Consider the following 19309-nt stretch of genomic DNA (forward strand, 5'->3'; position numbering starts at 1 on the left):
GGAAATATTTGGTTAGAGTTCTTTTTTTCCCTTTTATTTTTTTTTCTTTCTTTTATTTCAGAGACATAATTGTTTTTTTTTTTTTTTTTTTTTACATAATCTATATAACAACTTTCAATCCTCCCAATTTAGCTCCTAAAAATTGAGATTACAAGCATATGTTTTCACACTTGGCCTTGTTGGCATCTTTTTTTACAATAAATTGTGTTGGCATAAGTATAGTATACAGAAGTGTTCAAATGTTTTAAACAGTTTGCATGTTCCCTCATTCCCCTAGTGTTAATTCAATGTAACAGTACTATACTTTTGTAAAATAAAAAAGCAACTTTGGTCTATTGGTACTAATTAAATTACAACCTTTACTTCATTTTGCCAATTTTGTTCTACTTTCCTTTCCTTTTCAAGTATCTACTACTGTTGCTTTTTTCTTCTGCCTTTCTCCTTTGTTTATGTTATCTACTCAGCTGTTTCATCAACGACGAAAATTAAAAGTAGGTTAAAATCACCATTTGCCAGGCACCAGAATCGTATCATTGTAATCATAGGTATTCAGGAACCTGAGATGTGAAGATCACAGTTCAAAGCCAGAATGAGCAAGAAAGGTGGAAACTCGTGAAAAAAACAGCATTTAAAAAATAACTGAAGAGCTGGAAGATGGCTTAGTACGTAATGTGCTTGCCTAGCTTCATGCATGAAAGCCTGAGTTTGATTCCTCGGTGCCAATTAAACAGAAAAAGCTGGAAGTAGAGCTCTGGCTCAAGTGGTAGAGTGATCACTAGCTTTGAGCAAAAGACCATCAGGGGCAGTGTCCAATCCCTGAGCTTAAGCCCCTGGACTGCAAAACAAACAAAAATATAGTTCCCCGATTGTTTTGTATGTAGTGTTCCAACTCCATGGTGCACATTATCCTTACAGCAAAATCAATACAACACCACAATTTACAGTGCTCAGCATACCCCATGTGATCATTAGCCATCAAATTGTACACCAGATGTAAAGAGTTAAGGAAGAAATATAAGAAAGAAAGTCACTAGGAAAACATATCTTGAGACTATACAAGAATAATATAGGTTCTAGACTATGCTTTGACCAGATGTGTGGCTTAAAGAATCAGAAAAAAATGTTAGATTTTGACCTTTCTACCTGTAAAACTCGGGCAACAATACCTGCCCATCACTAGGATTGAACTCTAGGAAGGATTGTTCCGAAAGTATAAGCCATGCTAACCTTGGCTCCCACTGAACAGGAATACAGAGTTCACCCTCAATAATGCCTGGACTCAAAGATAGAATTCACAAATGGGATTGTGTCAAACTACAAAGTTTCTGCATGGCAAAGGACATCATTAGCAAGCTAAAGAGGTCCTATGGAAGCAGAGATTTTTGCCATGTCTACATTAGAATATTCAAAGAGCTCAATGAATTACACTAGCAAAGAATTAACAACCCAATTAACAAATGGGCAAACAAACTAAGTAGAGACTTCCCAGAAGAAATAAAAATAGCCAGTAGTCACATAAAAAATGTGCTACATCTCTGGCCGTAAAGTAAATGCAAACCAAAACACTTGAGACGAGCTGGGGAGGTGGCTCTGTGATAGAGTGCTTGCTTTGCAAGCATGAGGCCCGGGTTTGATTCCTCAGCAGCACATAAGCAGAAAGGCTGGAAGTGGTGCTGTGGCTCAAGTGATCGTGCTCTATCCTTGAGCTGAAGAGCTGAAGTTCAGTACTCAGGACGAGAGTTCAGGTCCCACGACTGAACAAAAACAACAACAACAACAACAAAAATACACAACCACTTGACTTGCTGCTCATTTTCGATCTCACTTTAGACTGATCCCAAAACATTGTTGGTGGGAATGTAAACTTGTTCAACTACACTGAAAAATATACCCACAAAATAACTATGTTCATTGTCAATGTATAGTTATAGCACAAAAGCCTTCAACATATGAATGCATCAAGAAAATATGGTATATATACACAGAGTAATTTTAGTCATCCATTAGAATATTGCATCATTTATAAAGAAATAGATATACCTGGAAAAAATTTTGTGAAGTCAGGATGAATGATTTCTCTCATATGTGGAAGCCAGGTCTATATGTAAACATATAGAGTGTTGTATGCACATATACACAAATATATTTCACGAAGTACAGTATATGTTGGAAAGAATTTAAATGGTGTAATCCTTTAGAAAATCTAACAGTACAATAAAATGTATATAAGGAAACTGGCACTTGAAAGGCAGGAGGAGGTGAATGAAGTGAAGTCACAATTTTCAACTCATATCCAATGAAACTAGGAAAATTGAGGGGAACAAGTTGAGTTTCAGGGATGGTAGAGGTGATGAAAAAAGTGTCACTGATTAGGATTCATTGTACTTACAATTAAAATGTAATTAAAAATAATTATGCCTGAGCCTACCACCTATGACTTACATATTCACACTTCTGAGTATCCATCCCCCTTCTGAGTATCCATCCCCCTTCTAAACAACCATGAACCACCTCATCTTACTTAGAAAAGGTACCACTTTGCTGTGTCTGTGAAGCAAGGAATTGTAGGCAGATCAAATTAATGGTGTCCACATATGCCAAGCCATCAATATAAGGCCAGAAACCATGAAAATACTACAATAGGTGGCAGAGGAAACACCATGGATCCTAGGACACAGGTCCAAACTTTCTAACTAAAGATCCAGAATCACAAGAAATCAAAGAAAGCCTGGATAAACTGAATTGCATGAAACTTAAATGTTTCTGCCTGGCAAAGAACATGACAACCTAAATTAAAAAACCCACAGAATGGGTGAAGAATTTTATGAGCTATTCATCAGACAAGGGCCTAATAGGAAAAATATAAATAGAGCACAAAAGATTACCCCCAATAAATCCTCAAATAACAGCCCAATTGATAAATGAGGTAGTGACCTAAAGACAGACTTCTCAAAATAAGTAAGAATATCCAATAGACGCATAAAGAAATGTTCAATATCTCTGAACATAAAACGATTCAACACTGTAATTCCACCTCACTGCAGTAAGGAAGGCTAATAAAAACATGTAAATGTGATTAGTAACAAATGCTGTTATGGATGCGGCCAAAAGGGAGCTCTATCACTCTTGGTGAGAGTGTAAATTGTCCAATCAGTCTGGAGACTTAGATGTGAGTATTGTGGTTTGACTTGTGCAGAGAAGTCCATGTGCTTTTTATCTCCAATTGGCCACTAAAAAGACACAAGTAGAGCTGTGGTGCAAATGAGTAAAGTAGCTTTCATTACAAAATCTCAGGGACATTACCCACATCCTGCATTGAAGCTCGACTACTGGCAGTGTGTATGTGTGTGTGTGTGTGTGTGTGTGTGTGTGTGTGTGTGTGTGTGTGTGTGTGTGTGCATGTGCACGCACGTGCACACTAGTGATTTTCTGACTGCAACAAATGTTTTGGTGTATTTAAAGTATTAAGAAACAAGGTTTAAATGTCCTGTGATTTTTTGTGTGTTCCTGTTTGTATGTATGTGTCTATCTGGTGTAGTTGTGGGTGTGGGTTTACGCATCTTTATGTGCATTTACTTTGTATCATGCTTGTTCTCCACCTATTTTAACATAATTGTCAGGCTTGGAAGGTAAAGTTATGACAATTTTCCAATCGTTTTTTTCAACAAATGATTATTTGAATTGAAGGACAGAGAGGAAGGAGAAAGAGAGGGGGAGAAAGAGGGGAGTTCTAAATCCAAGACTGAAACAGCCATATTCCAGAACAAGGCTTCAGAACTAGGTATAAACTAGATCCAATGTTGTGCTGTCAGTCAGCTAGCTTTAAGTCACAGGTGTGGATTGTAGCGAAAGATTAAAAATTAGAGTTACATTTTACAATTGCTAACTGCTGGTTTTGCTTCTGTAAACTTGCTTGCACTAGCACTGACCCTTCCCCTCCCTGGAAATAAATAAAAAGTTTCGGAGTCTAAATGTCGGCCCTGGGACAAGCTCTGTAGTCATAAATAAAGAAATAACAAGTAAATTCCCCAAGTGGCCAAATGGGACCCAAGATAAGGAACAAAGAGTATGTTCCTCTGCATTCCTGTGTAAAAATTCTCGGTTTAGGGGCCTCAAGATAAGGACCATCTGGCGAGCCCAGCAAACTAGGCCAAATGTTAATCAATCACAAGCCTGTAACTATGTAAACTCTCCTCCAGGGTGACCGCTCACCCTAGACTTGCCCTGAGCCAACTGTTTTACAAAGAGTGTTATAAACTTCCCCGTGTAGTAAACTGAGCCAATCCTGGGGAACCTGGGGTCTTATGCTAATCCTGTGGCTTTTGTCTTTAAAAGTGCCTGTAACCACTGCTCAGGGCTTCCTGTCTGCCTTGGACAGAGAGCCCATTTGCGCAAACGCCAAATAAACTTCTCTTGCTTATTGCAGCTGCTGGCTTGAAGTCTTGGTTCTTGGGGTGCCCTCACGTTGAAGAAAGCATCCCAGTGAGTCTGGGGTTTTTCAGTAGGAAAAAAGATAATTCAGTAAAAACAGTCTGTGACATTTACACAAGATCTGGACATCATTTCCTCTTGGGTTGCTGCTGTGCAGGACCAAAATTTGATCTCAAGTGAAACTTGGAATTACAAAAGTTAAAACCCAAAGTCTATTAAACTCTAAAAGGCCTGTGTAACTCCTTAATCCTCATACTTGATATATGACTTAGTGGGAAAGGCAGAGGGCAGATTTCCAACTATTGCAGACTTCTTCGTTAGTGAACAATGAGCTACCACCTTCATTCATGTGGTTCCAGCACAGAATTGGCTCAGATCTGTGAACCTGAGTGTAGAAATTTGAATCTCCATAGTGTGAATGAAAATTTGGTCTCCTACTAAGATAGCAGTTTGGGGGACCATGGGTAGCTGTGGGCAAGTCTCTTTTTAATAGCTTATCCTTTGTGCACATTTGGTTTAGATACAGGGATACATAACTAACTAGTAGCAATTGTCACCGCAGGGTAGAGCAAGAGACCAACAGTAGAGGGACAGAGATCAAACTCATGCCATCTGCCATTTTATATTGCTTGAATTGACATGTTCTTCATGTATTTTAGCAATTCAAGAATAAAAATTAACATTACATATAGATTTTTAAATTGCCTCTTTGCTTCTGAGAAAAAGTAAAAATAACAATGAATTTAAATGGAAAGGCAGTACTTTAAGAGCAGGGAAAAGGAAGGGAGAAATGATAATGGGATTCTCCTGAAGTCCAATCTGGAGACTTTATTTACCAACATTGAGGAATAAAATGAAACCATGTAACAAGACTGGCTTGTCTCCTTTTTCTCAGCAACAAGGCAGTCCTATCTGCTTTCCTTAGTAACATGACAGCCCTGCCTTTTTTGCCTTTTTTCCTCATTTATGCCAGAGCCAAAGGGCTCAGTAGAACATGACTAAAGGAGAAAGTTGGAGCTGTCATTGTAAGATGAAAAAGAACAAGCCATGGATATATCTGGAAACCTAGAAAGCCCCTGGAGCCTTGAACTGTTAGGCCTTTCAGGCACCAGTCTTCCACAGAAATTAAACATTCATAGAGAAAACCAAGATGTGCTCTGATTTATGTAGATTGCCTTACTCAAAGAAAGACCTCCCAATGAAACAATCCTCCCTACCAACAACAGCCCTTCAGAGTGAGGCTCAGGGAATAAAAGACACTAAACTTTCCTACCTGCCAGAAACCAGCCCACACCCTGAGGTCACCAGGACAGCAGGGAGGGAAGGCTCAGCCCTGTCACAAAACAAGGATGAAGCTCAGAGGTCCACATCTAATCTCATAATGTACTTAGACCTTCTAAAGTTCCAACAGCTTCCAGAACGTGTCTGCAGCCCTTTAAAACGATCAAGCTGTGATGCTCAGCTCTAAAGCTGTAACTCTGCACCCAGTATTAGCCTTATTTAATGACATACAAGCCAAGTAGGGCTCTCTGATTAATTTGCTAAAACCACTGCACTCCATGCCAGCATCCAGTCACTTGTCTTCTGCTGACAAAGCCTGTGGGTCATTCAAGACAGAAGCAGCCATGGCCTCAACTCCACCTGCCATGGATGTTCAGCAAACCTTACCCTTTTGCTCCCTCAGCAATTGCTTTAATTTTGGGATAGCCTCACCAACACTCTCTCCTAATACCACTGCCTCTATGAGGCGAACCCCCCACCCAACCAAACAGTCAAACAATCTGGAGGTGTTCTCTTTAGGATGGACAGATTAGCCTTTCCATGAGCCCATTTCCAGGGACTCCCCTTCCCCCAGATGCCTTGGAAGGGGCATCTGCTCCTTCCAGCAGCAGGCGTGCCACTCTTCCCAGACCCACACTGACCACAGCAGCCTTCTGACAGCTGGACATTGCATGTCCAAGTTGGGAGAGCTGCTGTCTCCAAGTTCTATGGTTGAGGGGATGCTCGGCAGGTTCTTGTGCCAGTAGGTGGGCCAGGTTGTGGACTCTGCAAAGCCTTCCGGCAAGGTTTCATGTACCAGCCTGTCCACTGCACAGCTGGCCAACCCTGATGTCTGCTTGGGCTCTGGCTTTCTTGGATCTGCAGTGTTAAGGAACCTTCAGATTCCCCCTGCCAGAGACACCATTTAATTGCTCAAAAACAGGACCAAATGATCCTGGTCCATCTACTGCAGTCTTTAGCTGTTTTCCCCCACCAACATGGGACTCTCTGGTGCAACCACTTTTAGAGGGATATTTCTGGGTAGCAAGCAAGTCTAGCTTTTCTTTTATAAGCCAGCAGCCTACTAATATAAGCTCATCTTCTGCCCCCTGCCAACCTAGACAACCCTACCCCTCCCAGCTCCATTGCCCACCCTGTGCTTAGGGGCCTCCTGAGCCCAGGTTCTTCTCCTGAACCTGCCCATGTATTCTGAAAAGAGCCCAGAGAAAACCGTGGCATCTGCTGTACCCGGAAGTCAGTCCACAGTGAGGCTTCTGCAGCCCCTAGCCTTGCTTTAAGCATAGCCACCAACAGGGCAACACCCCCAAGCACCACCTCAGACCTCCAATGCATAAAAAAAACAGCCTGTGCTTGTTGCACCCACAGTCACCAGTCATCAGTCCTGGCACAGGAGCATCTGCTAAGGCCACCCCAGTAGGTTCAAGGGCTCTGACATCAAGACAGAGGCAGGCAGGTGCACCCATGCAGGCTGACTTTGGAGCAGCTGGTCTTCCAGGTGCAGGCCTGGTGGCCATTGAAGCAGAACATGACATTGCAAAAGATTACATCACACACTAGAAGATAAACAATGGCCCTGTGCTCAGAGAACTGACAGAGGCAGGAAATCAGAGAGAGAGAGAGAGAGAGAGAGAGACAGAGAGAGAGGGAGAGAGAGAGGAGTGTGTGGCTGGCTTTGCTTACTCTAACTCTGATGGAGCAGCTAGGAATAATCTAAACATCCTACCATAAACAATCACAAAAGTGGAAGCCATGTAAAAATAATATATGTATATAAATGTATGTATGATATAAATATTTAGGCAAAATATGTATATTCCATATATAATGTGAATATGTAATGTATGTATAATGTATATATGTATAATGTACAGAGGGAAAAATTGAAATATCGAGTATTTGAAGGAATAATAATCAGTACCTTCCCAATTTTGATTGAAAGCACGAACCCTTCTATGCAGGAATCCACCAGCCCAAAAAAGTCATTTAACACAATTATACAGGTCCACACTAAGATATATTCTAATTGAACCAAGACCGAAAACCTCACAAGGCGCAGAGACACAACTCATCACACCAAAGTGATCTTCAATGATATTATGACAAATTTCTCATCAGAAACTAGATTAACTATTAGACAGCAAGAGCAACAAATTTAAAGCGCTAAAAGGAAATATCTAAAATCCACCTTTATAACAAATACACTTCCTCCAAATGTAAGAGATGAGCTAAGTACTTACTGATTGCTCAGTGTTATAATCCTAAATAATCAGGAAGGTGAATTGTGAGGATGGTGGCTCAAAGCTAGCCTGGAACTTGTCCTCTCAGGAGGAAGTTATAAGACACGGCTGTCCTTGAGAAGGAGGGAGTGTGCAGTGCCATTGCTGGAACAAGACATAGGATAAGGTGGCCATCAAGAATGGAGGCTGTTAGCTAGTGTCTCGAGAGAAGCAATTTATAAGATGCAGTAGTCCTCTAGAAAATCAGAGGATTTTGACCACTGTCCTAGTGATTTCAGAAATGCTATGATAATGACCAGAGTAACCTCAAGCCCAGCTGGATTCCTTAGCAACAGCTGTCAAGGCTGGCAGGCTATGACTGGTCCACTTTTTCTCTGACCTCAGACTCTGATTGATCCATTTCCTCCATGATATCACAATGCCTGGTTGCGATTGCTCCATTGTGTGAGGCCATGCAGGATATATAGGAAGCCATTGTGCTCCAACCTATGTCAGTTAACAGAGCTGGGAGCTCTTGCTTGATGACCCGCAGGACTGACTCAAATCTAAATGATTTGTTGTTTGTGGGGACTGGTTGTCATTTACATTTTGGTATTTCTTTTAAAATTTTATGGGATTTTCATTAATTTATTTAGTTTATTTTAGGTAGATTTGCTACCTGCCATCATAGCAGAAGGATGGAAGAAAACAAAGTATCATCCTACTTTCTTCTTGAAGGAGGAGACCATCAAACAATACCTCATGAAAGAGCTCATCGACAAAGGTACCTATGTACAAGTGAAGCTGGCCCAACACCATGTCACAGACAAGGACGTGGCATTTAAAATACTCTGGAAGTGAAAGTCCTCATCATCGAATAAAGAATGAGGTGGACATTTTTAAGAAGTTATGGCAGAAACACAATATCAGGTAGTACCAGGTTATGGAGAAGGAAGAGTACGAGTATCTCATCATGGAAATGGCCACTGGGGGATACCTCCTGGGGTAGATCTTAAAATCCTGCCACCTATATGAGGATGAAGCCAGGAGGCTCGCCACACAAATTGTAAGTGCTGTTTGCACCAAAATAGAATCACACACTGAGACCTTAAGTCCAAAAACGTCCTTTTGGACACAAAGGCAATATCAAGGTCAGTGGATTTGGTGTAAGCATCTGGCTCACCCCTGGGCAGTCGCTAATGAATATATGTGCAGTTGAGCTATCCCATTCCTCTGAAATGTTCCTGCAGGTTGCAGTTGCAGGTGGCTCACCCCTGTAATCCTAGCTATTCAGGAGATTGAGATCTGAGGATCATGGTACAAAGCCAGCCCTGGCTGGCTCTCCCCTCTGAGCAGAGTCATACTGATACCAAAGACTAATTTGAGGAGAAGATGACAGAGGATAGAGGTGGCTAGCAAAATAGCTACCACTCTTCTCAGAACAAGCCGCTGAATGTGGGTACAGGAGCAGAGCAGTTCCAGACAAAGAGGAGGAGAGCCCTAAGAGATATCAAAGATAACCTCACTTGAAAGCCAGAAGGCTGTTATTGGGATGGGAGAGATTTGTAGGGGGTCTACTAAAGAAAGAGTTGTAAGTGGGATCCACGAATGGAGATCAAAACATTGTTTGCCAAGCAACGCCCTCAGTCCAGCCCAGAAGACAGGTGTACCAACTGTCTTACATTACCTAAAGAGGGATTCCAGCCAAGGGGCATCTAGTACTGCATTGATAAACTGACATTGTAGTTATTAAAGCATGTAATTTTTGTGCATTGTATCAATTCCTTGCACATGCAAAACTACTTGAATTACACTTGAACTACACCCTAGTCTTTAAAAATGTAGATTGATTTATTTTATTCTGTGTTATTCTTTAAGATACAGTGTCATTATGTAGCACAATTCTATTGCCTAGTCTCCCAAGTGTTTGGATTACAGGTGTGTACCTCCATGTCATCCATCATACTATTATCTGCAACTTTCCTTATGTTTTAATACTTTATTTTATCCCTTGGCAGTACTGGGGTTTTGATTCAGAAGCTGGTGCTTGACAAGCAAGTGCTCTATCCCTTGACCCCTGCCCACAGTCCTTGCTCTTCATTTTACTTGAGATGAGCTCTTATTGTATTATTTTCCTTGGGTCATTATCAGACTGTGATTTAAATTTTTAAAGTTTTCACAGTAGAGGTCCTTCACATTTTTAGTTAAATTAATTAATTCCTAGTTTTCTTGTTGTTTTGTTTTGTTTAGATTAGACTAGATTTGATTTTGAGGCTAATATATATGAGATTGTTTTCTGGATTTCAGCCTGGATTTTCCCATTGTTGGTAACACAGAAAAACTACTGATTCTTGTGGGTTTTTTACCCTGCTACATTGTTGAAGGTTAGTATCACCTTTACTTAACTTGAGGGATGAAACTATAGGGCCCTTTAAATACAGGATCATTTCATCTGTAAAAAGGGAGTAATTTTCCTTCTTCCCTATTTGGATCCCCTTTATGTTTTTCTCTTGCCTATTGCTCTTGCTAGAAAGTCCATTACCATATTGAAGAGTAGTAGAGAGAGTGGACATCCTTGTCTCATTCCTGATTTTAATGTCTTCATGCTTCCACCGTTAGGAAAATGCTAATTATCTCTATCATATATATGCTCTGTATTATATTGAGGAATGTTCCATGCATTCCTAGCTTCTCAGACTTTTTTAATCATAAAGGGGTATTAGAGCTTGTTAAAAGCTATTTCTACATCCCTATAGACGATCATGTGTTTCTTGTCCCTGCTTCTGCTGATGGTTTGTATTGTTTATTGACAAGAGTATTGAATACAATTGAATCCTAGGATGAAACCTATTTGGTCATACCATGTGATTCTTTTGTTAGTTGCTGAAATTAGTTGGTGAGAATTTTATTAAGAAGTTTTGTATTAATGCTTATCAAAGAGTTGATTTCATAGTTCTCTTTCTTTGGTGAGTCCCTATGTAATTTGGGGAAGGGTCTAAATCTAGCTTCATAGAATATGTTTGATAATTCCATTTCCCTTTATATTCCATTGAAGAGTTAGATCTCTGTATTGTATGTTCTTTGCAGGCCTAAATTTCATGGTACATTCATTGGGTCCTAGCTTTTTCTGGAATGGAAAGTGGTTTATTGACATTTCATTTTCATTACTTCTTATGTGTTACTTCTTGGTTCAGATGGAGTATAGGAAAGCATCAAATTCTCCAGGATTCTCCAGGTGATTGGCATAAGGTTTTCAAAATACTCTCTTATAACATTCTCAATTTTGCTTATATCTGTTGTGTTGTCTCATTTTTGTCTGTAATTTTCTCTATTTGGGTGAGTTCTCTAATTGTTTTTTGGGTATTTTTTTATTATGAAGGTGATATACAGATGGGTGGGTTACAGTTATATATGTAATGAGTACATTTTTAACAGTGTTACCCCTTCCCCATTTTTTCCTTCTTCCCCCAACCCTGACATCCCATTCCTACGAAGTTGTAAAGTTCATTTCTAACATAGTTTCTACTGTATATCAGTGGTGCTTTGGTTAATCATTGTCCCACCATTTCTGTGATTTCCTTCCCTTCCCCAAATCAGGTTAACATGTATAAGACAAAGGATACATAAATCAAAAACAGTGACTACAAGGAATAAACCAAAGGGTAAAAACTAAATAGAAATAACTAAAAACCGTTCACTATACAATCAACTTGTATCCATTTCTTGGACCTCATTTCGATAAGCATCATTTTATATGGTGATATGCATATTGCTATTGAGCTATTGTGAATATCCTAGACATATTCTAGTTTTTCCAAATGAGTGGAAAAGTGTAGCCTATGATACTATGGGTCTGGCTTGTTTGACTTATTATGTTTTCCAAATGATTCAATTTCCTTACAAATGGGGCAATGTCATTCATTCTGACGGAAGCATAGAGTTTTGTTGTGAATATATATGACAATTTCTTGATCCATCATTGCTGGGTCATAGAGGAGCTCTACTGATAAACCTCTATATTTCTTTACAGAGTGTTTGAAGAAGTTTAAATTTCCACCAATAGTGTAGTAATGTTCCTTTTGGGCCACATCCCAACCAGCCAGGCATCTGTTATTATTAGGTTTCTTCATAATGGTCATTCTAACTGGGGTGAGGTGGAATCTCAATGTTGCTTTGATTTGAACTTCTTTTATGGCCAGAAATGTTGCATGTTTCTTCATGTGTCTATTGGCCATGCATACTTGTTTTTCAGCGAGGTCTCTCTTTAAATCTTTAGGCCACTTATTAAGAGGGTTGTTGTTTTTTGAGGATTTTTTGGGGGGAATTTAACTTTTGGGACTCCAAATATATTTGAGATATGAGGCCATTGTGTATTGCAGAGCAAGTAAAGATCTTCTCCCAATCTGCAGGATTTTTATTTATCTATCTATATAAGTTCTCTTCCTAGTCAAATTTGGTATGGTTCTGTCAAGTCTGTTAATTTATTTAAAAAACCAACTTTGATTTGTTGATTCTTTCTGCGTATTATTTTGTCTTTATTTAGTTATTTGTGATTCAATTTTTTATTTGTTTCTCTCTACTGCTTTGGGTTTGGGCTTGTTCCTGTTTTCAAGGAGCTTGAGGTACATAATTAAAATATTCATTTGAGATTTTCCCAATTGCTTGATGTTGGGACTCAGAGCTATACATTTTCCTCTAAGTACTGCATTTACTGTGTCCCAGTAATTTGTCTGTTTACTTTTGTTAAATTCCAGAAACTTTCAGATATCCATTCTAATCCCTTCAGTGTCCCATTGGTCATTCAGCAACGTGTTATTCAGTCTTCATTGGTTTGACATTTTATTTTTTTGCTATATCTGTTTAATTCTAAGTTTATTCACTTATAGCCTAACAAGATATGGGAATTCACATAATTTTTCTTTCAATTTGGACAGAATTTCTGTGTGACATAAGATGTGTTCTATTTTGGAGAATCTTCCATGACCTGCTGTGAAGAATGTATATTCTGATGCTGAACGTATATTCTGTAGATGTCTGTTAGGGCTACGTGGTCAGTGTTGTTATTAAGCTTGCAGTTTCTCCATTGAGTTTTTCCTGGATAGGTCATCCATGGATGACAATGATGTGTTGAGATGTGATTTTTTGTTTAAGGAGTATTTGGTTGATGAAGTGGAATGCTCCAGGATTCAGGGCATTGATATTTAGACTTGTTATATCCTCCTAATGGAAAGTTGCCTTTATCAATATGTAATGTCTCTTCCTACTAATTTTGACTTGACTTCTATTTCATCTTATGTTAGTAATTCAACTGTAGCCTGTTTATGGTGTCCCTTTGCTTGAAAATTTTCCAACCAGCCTTTCAGTTTGAGTATGTGTTTGTTTTTGTCAATAAAATGTGTCTTTTGTAGATACTATGTCTTTTCTTTTTTTTGATACTCCTATCAAATATATGTCTTCTATTTGGAAATTTAAGTCCATTGATAATGAGAGTTAAGACTCAGAAATATGTGATATGTCCTGCTATGTTATACACCTACTGTTAGGAGAGTCCAGAGGAGACTGGCTAACACCCTCTTTTAATATGTTTCTCTCTAGTTCCTTCTTTTTTACTTACGCTTTAAACTGCCTCCCCTTTCTACTCTATTGCCACCTCCTCCACCCTCTATGGATCCATAAGTGGGGGTTAAAAAACCTGGAGAATCTAACAATAACTTAAAAGGGCTGGCAGAAAAACTCGCAGCCGAAAAACTGCCACTGACCACCTGCAAGTGACACCAACATGATCTTAGCCTCGGGTCTTTGCCCAGGGGGTCTGAGTATGGGGGAAAACCTGTCAGTCTGAGGTGATGGCCGCTAGGGACTTCTTTCCCTTGTCCCATGATGACTAAAAATTCTCCTCTGCCTTGAAAGGCCCCTGGGTCAACGTTTACAGAAATCAAAAAAAAAAAATCCTCCGGAGGTGAGTAAAGGGGGTTCGAGTCCCCTGGTAAGTGGATTTGAGTCCCACTTGTGTATGGTGGTGAGATGTTGTCCCATTCACTGAGAACTAATTTTGTCTTTGTGGCCACTTCATTGTCTTGTTTACTTCGGTGTGTTTTCTGTTATGTTTTCTGAGGTAGGGATAAACTGGGGGCCCATTAGCCCCCAACTCAGCCTTTGTTTATTGTCTTGTCTAGTTCTGTTTTAAAATTGGTACAAGTTTTAAAAATACATACAACTGGTTTTAATTTTATGTGCTTTAAGACCTGTGTGTGTTTTGTATGTGTTTGTAAAAGAGTTCAAGATAAAAATTGTCAACATGCTATAACAATTGGGTGACTTTAACATGCAAAAGATTATGAGGTTTGGACATTACCAAAAATTTAAAAAATTTTTCACATTGTTTTCAATGACTTTTTAAGGATACTTTAACTTAAAAATAAAAAAATCTGGTATTTTAAAATAAATAAGGCTGTTTACACTCTAATCAAGTTATCTGGCTTAAAAATACATTGGCTCTTTAAAATTTAGTTCTCTTTGCTAAACATTGAAAATAAATATTAAACCTTTAAATATAAAATTTTGTTTACCACTGTCAAAAACATTACCTGTTCTGTCTGTCTAAAACTGTGTATTTTCATTCAAAAACCCAAGAGATAAAATAAAAAACTTAAAAGCCAACAAAAAAAACCCTATCTTAAGGGGCCAAGTGGCCCAGGTTTGTTCTGTCCTTTTTCAGTACAGATAAATACTAAAAACATGCTAATAAAAATTAGTGATGTGATGATCTGATTACTATTGCTAAAACTGCCCTTTGGACTTAAAAAGAGGGTTTAAAACATATTTGTGTAATGTGACTTACTTTCAATAATATTCTATAATTAGGATATGTTTTTAAATGTCATAAAGGTGTTAAGTCTAACTTCTTGGTACAGGAATGGTGATTGTAATTCTTACATTAAAAATTGTCATTTAAGTTTAAACATTTTAATGTGTGTCTGTTTTAAAACAAACAGCCAAAAAACAATAAGTGACCGTTGGCCTCAAGATTTTAAAAGATTTTTTTAAATGTAACTAAAACCAAAAATATAATATAATAAGAGATTAATAGGAGGGTTAAAAGTTAGAAATGGATTTCTGGATATAAAGTTTAAAAGTCAAATTGTTCTTCCTCAAAGTGGAAAAATAACAATTGCCAAAATAATTGCTTAATTGCTATTCCAGTTTACTCATATAGCTTTATTAAGTTTCCAGCAAGCTCAAAACCAAACACAAAAAATTCTTACTAGTTTGTCTGATGTAACTTTGGCTCTTAATATGTTTCAGGTAAGAGCATGCTTAAAAGCTAATTCTATGTTGACCACCTTATTGCTTTTAATTGGAATAAAGTGGCCTTTTATAAGACTCATTGATCTACAAACTTGTTCAAAGCCAGCCCGGGCAGAAAAAGGTCCCTGTGAGACTGTCACCTCTACTCAGCCAGCAGAGTGCTAAAAGTGCAAGCAGAATTGCTTTGGGACTCAAAGTGACAGAGTGCTAGCCTTGAGCTGTAGAGCTGATGGTCAGCACTCAGGCCCCAAGTTTGAGTCCAGCGACCAGCTAAGGGAAATGCAAATAAGACATTTATCCCAGTGTAGAGAAGACATTCCTTGGACAAAAACAATGGAAGAGCATCCAGAGGCAATAAGCCACTGCTTGGATGGCAAATATGTCAGATCCTAGAGTCATTTGTGCATGGCCCTTCAAAAATTGGTCAGAGCCAGGAGGTCATGGGAAGATAGTTTGTAAGCATGCCTAATGTCCATGACTATCTACCTTGTAGGGACAGGAACTTGTCAGTAATCTGTGATAGTACTAAAAAGCTAAAATTATAAAATCTGGAGGATGGCTTCAAACCCAACTCCTGTATGTGCCAAAAACCCTAATTGGCAATAACATTTGAGCTAACACCAGCTACATAAAATTTATCTGTTCAAAAAAAAAAAGTTTGTAAGCCTGAAAGTGTGTTTCTATTAACATATGTCTAAAGGCTTGCACAGGTGACTTAGACATTTTTAGGGTCACTAGAGGTCACATTCCTAAAGATGCTTTTACAAATCATAGTGCTAAACAAGCTACATTGCTGTAGCCGGAAAAAAAAGTCTGTGCATTTGTCAAATGTTAAAATATTGTTCTTCATGACATCTAACCCTGGTAACCTCTTTGTAAAATAGACTAAGATTATAGGTTCCTGGTTAGGTAGGATCAACACCTCTAAGTCAGCTTTAAAATGTTACAAAAGATAAATCTTCGCCCATCATTCCTTTTTAAACCAAGGGACCAGAGTTATTAAAAAAATGTGGCAAAATCGACAGAAGATAAAGGCATGGAAAATAGTAGTACAGGCCTGAGCCCTCTATATCTGCCTAAAAAATCAGCCTTATTAAAAAAAAAACTATCTAGTTAAAAAGGTTGTCACCTTGGTAAATTGTCCTGGGCTATTTTCTAAATAGTCTTAAAATCTAGTGGGTCCACAGCCTGCCAAGCCTATGTATTACTTGTATCCTTAACAGTCTGTGTAGAAATTTAGACCTCGGCAAGTGTTGTGACAGTCCCTTGGAGCCACTGAGAGACCCTGCTGCTGCTGCTGCTACAGCCTGACAATCACCTAAAAAAAATCTACATCGGTACCCTGACCACCTCCACCATGAAGAAAGTAGACTAAACTCCTGCCTGATTCCTTCTTTTGGCTGTCTTCGCTTTGTCCATGTTACCATATACCTACTCTAATTTTATTATGGCTACTCCTCTTGCCGGGGAGACTAGCAAACATTGTATTTCTCATTCCCTACACTGCTTTGCCACTATGGGACTTCCTAAACATATTAAACTGATAATGGTGCGAGATATGTTGGACAAGCTTTTCATAAATCTTACCAGATTTTTCACTCTACAGGTATTCTCTATATTCCTCAAGGACAAGAAATAGTTAAACAAGCCAACGGGCTGTTAAAACACCAAATTTTTTAATCAAAAGGGGGAAATTATACCACTTCTTTCCTGTTAATATTCTTCTAATGCTTTATTTGTACTAAATTTTTTAAGTTTGGATTATAATGGCCTTTCCACAGCACAGCGGTTTTGGGGGAAAAAAAGAGAGCAAAGAGCTTTTGTCCAAATTTAGTGGAAGGATCCTTTAAGAGGTGATTGGCATGGGGTCATATGCGGTTTTAACATGGGGTGAAGGACATGTTTGTGTTTTTTTTGCAGGAAGAAAATAAATCCCGCTGGTTGCCTGAGCATTGATTTAGGATTGTGGAGTTTCATTCAGATGACACAAACGCTGACACATTGGGCTTACATGCCTTATCCCCTGATTGTGGGAGGGAGTTGAGGTACTCATTCACATCAATAGATCAGCATACAATACAGCCCCGATCCCTTCATCCAGCACACCAAGATCAGAAATATCTCAGCTTCAGGCATTGGAACTCCTTTATGCTTTACCACCAGCTCTAAAGGCTCCATTCCAGGCTGTATTATAATGCCAGCCAGGACTCAAAAAATTTGGATCCCAGACAAAAATCAAATATACAATATACACATGCCAGCCAGGACTCAAAAAATTTGGATCCCAGACAAAAATCAAATATACAATATACACATGACATCTTTACCAACTGGGCACCCAGTTCATGCAAATTCTACTCCATCCTATATGATACTGCGTTGCATTAATTCTTCACAAATAGTAGTATCTATAGGAGAGCCTCATCCAATAAAGTGCAGACATATACAGCCATTTGTTACCAATATTTCTGGAAATAACTCTCAATTAACTGGTCTGGAGCTAATCTTACTAATAAGTACAATCTTGGACTGTGGTGGACGAATGGGCATCCTCAACATCATGTTTGCATGCTGGTGGCTACACTCAACAAAATAACCTGACCCAATTCATCCTTTAAAAAAGTTATGAGTTGTATATCACCACCCTATGTCATTATGTATGGACTGTTTAATATTTCTGTTGGATCTAATTATTTTAATGTTTCCTGCTATTAATTGTTCTTTTACTGATTGCTCATATAGCGCCATAACTAAATCCATACTTATTGTTAGACAACCATCTTTTGTTATGCTTCCTGTAATTATTTCTAAAACTTGGTATAAAGATTCTGGCATTCAGGTGTTAAGACAATTAAAAGAACTAATGCGCCCTCATCGATTTGTTGGGCTACTTGTAGCTGATGTTTTGGCCTTTAATTCGTTAGCTGCCTCCACAGCGGCAGCTGCTGTGGCACTAACACAAAATGTACAAACTGCACATTATCTTAATTAGCTTGCTCATAATACTACATAAGCCCTACCTCTGGACTCTAAAGTGACAAAAACTGCTAAAAAATTGTTTAAATAAGTTCAACACTATATCCCTTCCCTGACTTATGTTAAAGGATTGCTAATATCATTGCTTGGCCTGGGAATGCTTTTGCTAATGGTTTGTGTATGACTTCCTTGTATTATACATACACTGCAAAATTCTTATATGAGTTTAGCCACCCAACTACATAAGATCAAGCTCCATATAAAAAAAATTCCCCCTTAGAGGAGTTACAGCCAGAGAGAGGTAAGAGGGAGTGCCAGTCTAACCAACCTAAGACAGGGCCTACAGCTTCACTCTAAAGAAGTTCCCTAAGAGGGGTAATACAGACAAGGCAATCCACCCAACCTAAGAAAGGCAGGTTAGCTTCTTTAAACAAAATGGGGGAGATGTTGGGAGCCGACAATAAAGTTTAAAGGTCATCTTGACCCTGGTGCTCACTTGAAGACATGTACAAGGAACTGGCTTACTTAAAAAACACCAGGAGCCAGGGATTGTTTTGCTATGTCTGTAGAATTTGTTGACTTTGTCTTGTTTTTACTACACTCTGTTTTCATTAAAATTTTTCTTGTTTTTTGGGACTATTGTAACCTTATGTTACCTCTTGACTTTTAATAGTATATATTAAAAAAAGTTAAAAATAAACGGTGCTGCAGTCTTGAGCTGCAGACCTCCCTACCCCATCCTTTGTCTTATGTCTTTATTTTTCCCCATCCTCGCCCCCTAATTCAGGATTCCCTTTCATTGCTGGCAGGCTCTGGAACATTGTCATTAAATATTTTTATACATCATTTAAATGTAAAGGAGTGTTTGGCTTGGGACCATAATCACGGTTGGTAGTTGCTTATAGTTGTCATATATGGTGTAGTAGCCATCATATATCATATAGTTATATAATATGTTAGTTGTCATATATCATGCCAGGCTCTCCTTTTTACCATATCAGCTAAGAAATCTGTATTTATTCTGACTGTATATCCTTTATAAATAATCTTTTCTCTATGGAAGCTTTAAGCATCCATTATTGGTATTTAATGATCTT

The sequence above is a fragment of the Dipodomys spectabilis genome, unplaced genomic scaffold, assembly GCF_019054845.1.
Source record: "Dipodomys spectabilis isolate Male_0828 unplaced genomic scaffold, ASM1905484v1 ptg000211l, whole genome shotgun sequence".
Classification (NCBI taxonomy): domain Eukaryota; kingdom Metazoa; phylum Chordata; class Mammalia; order Rodentia; family Heteromyidae; genus Dipodomys; species Dipodomys spectabilis.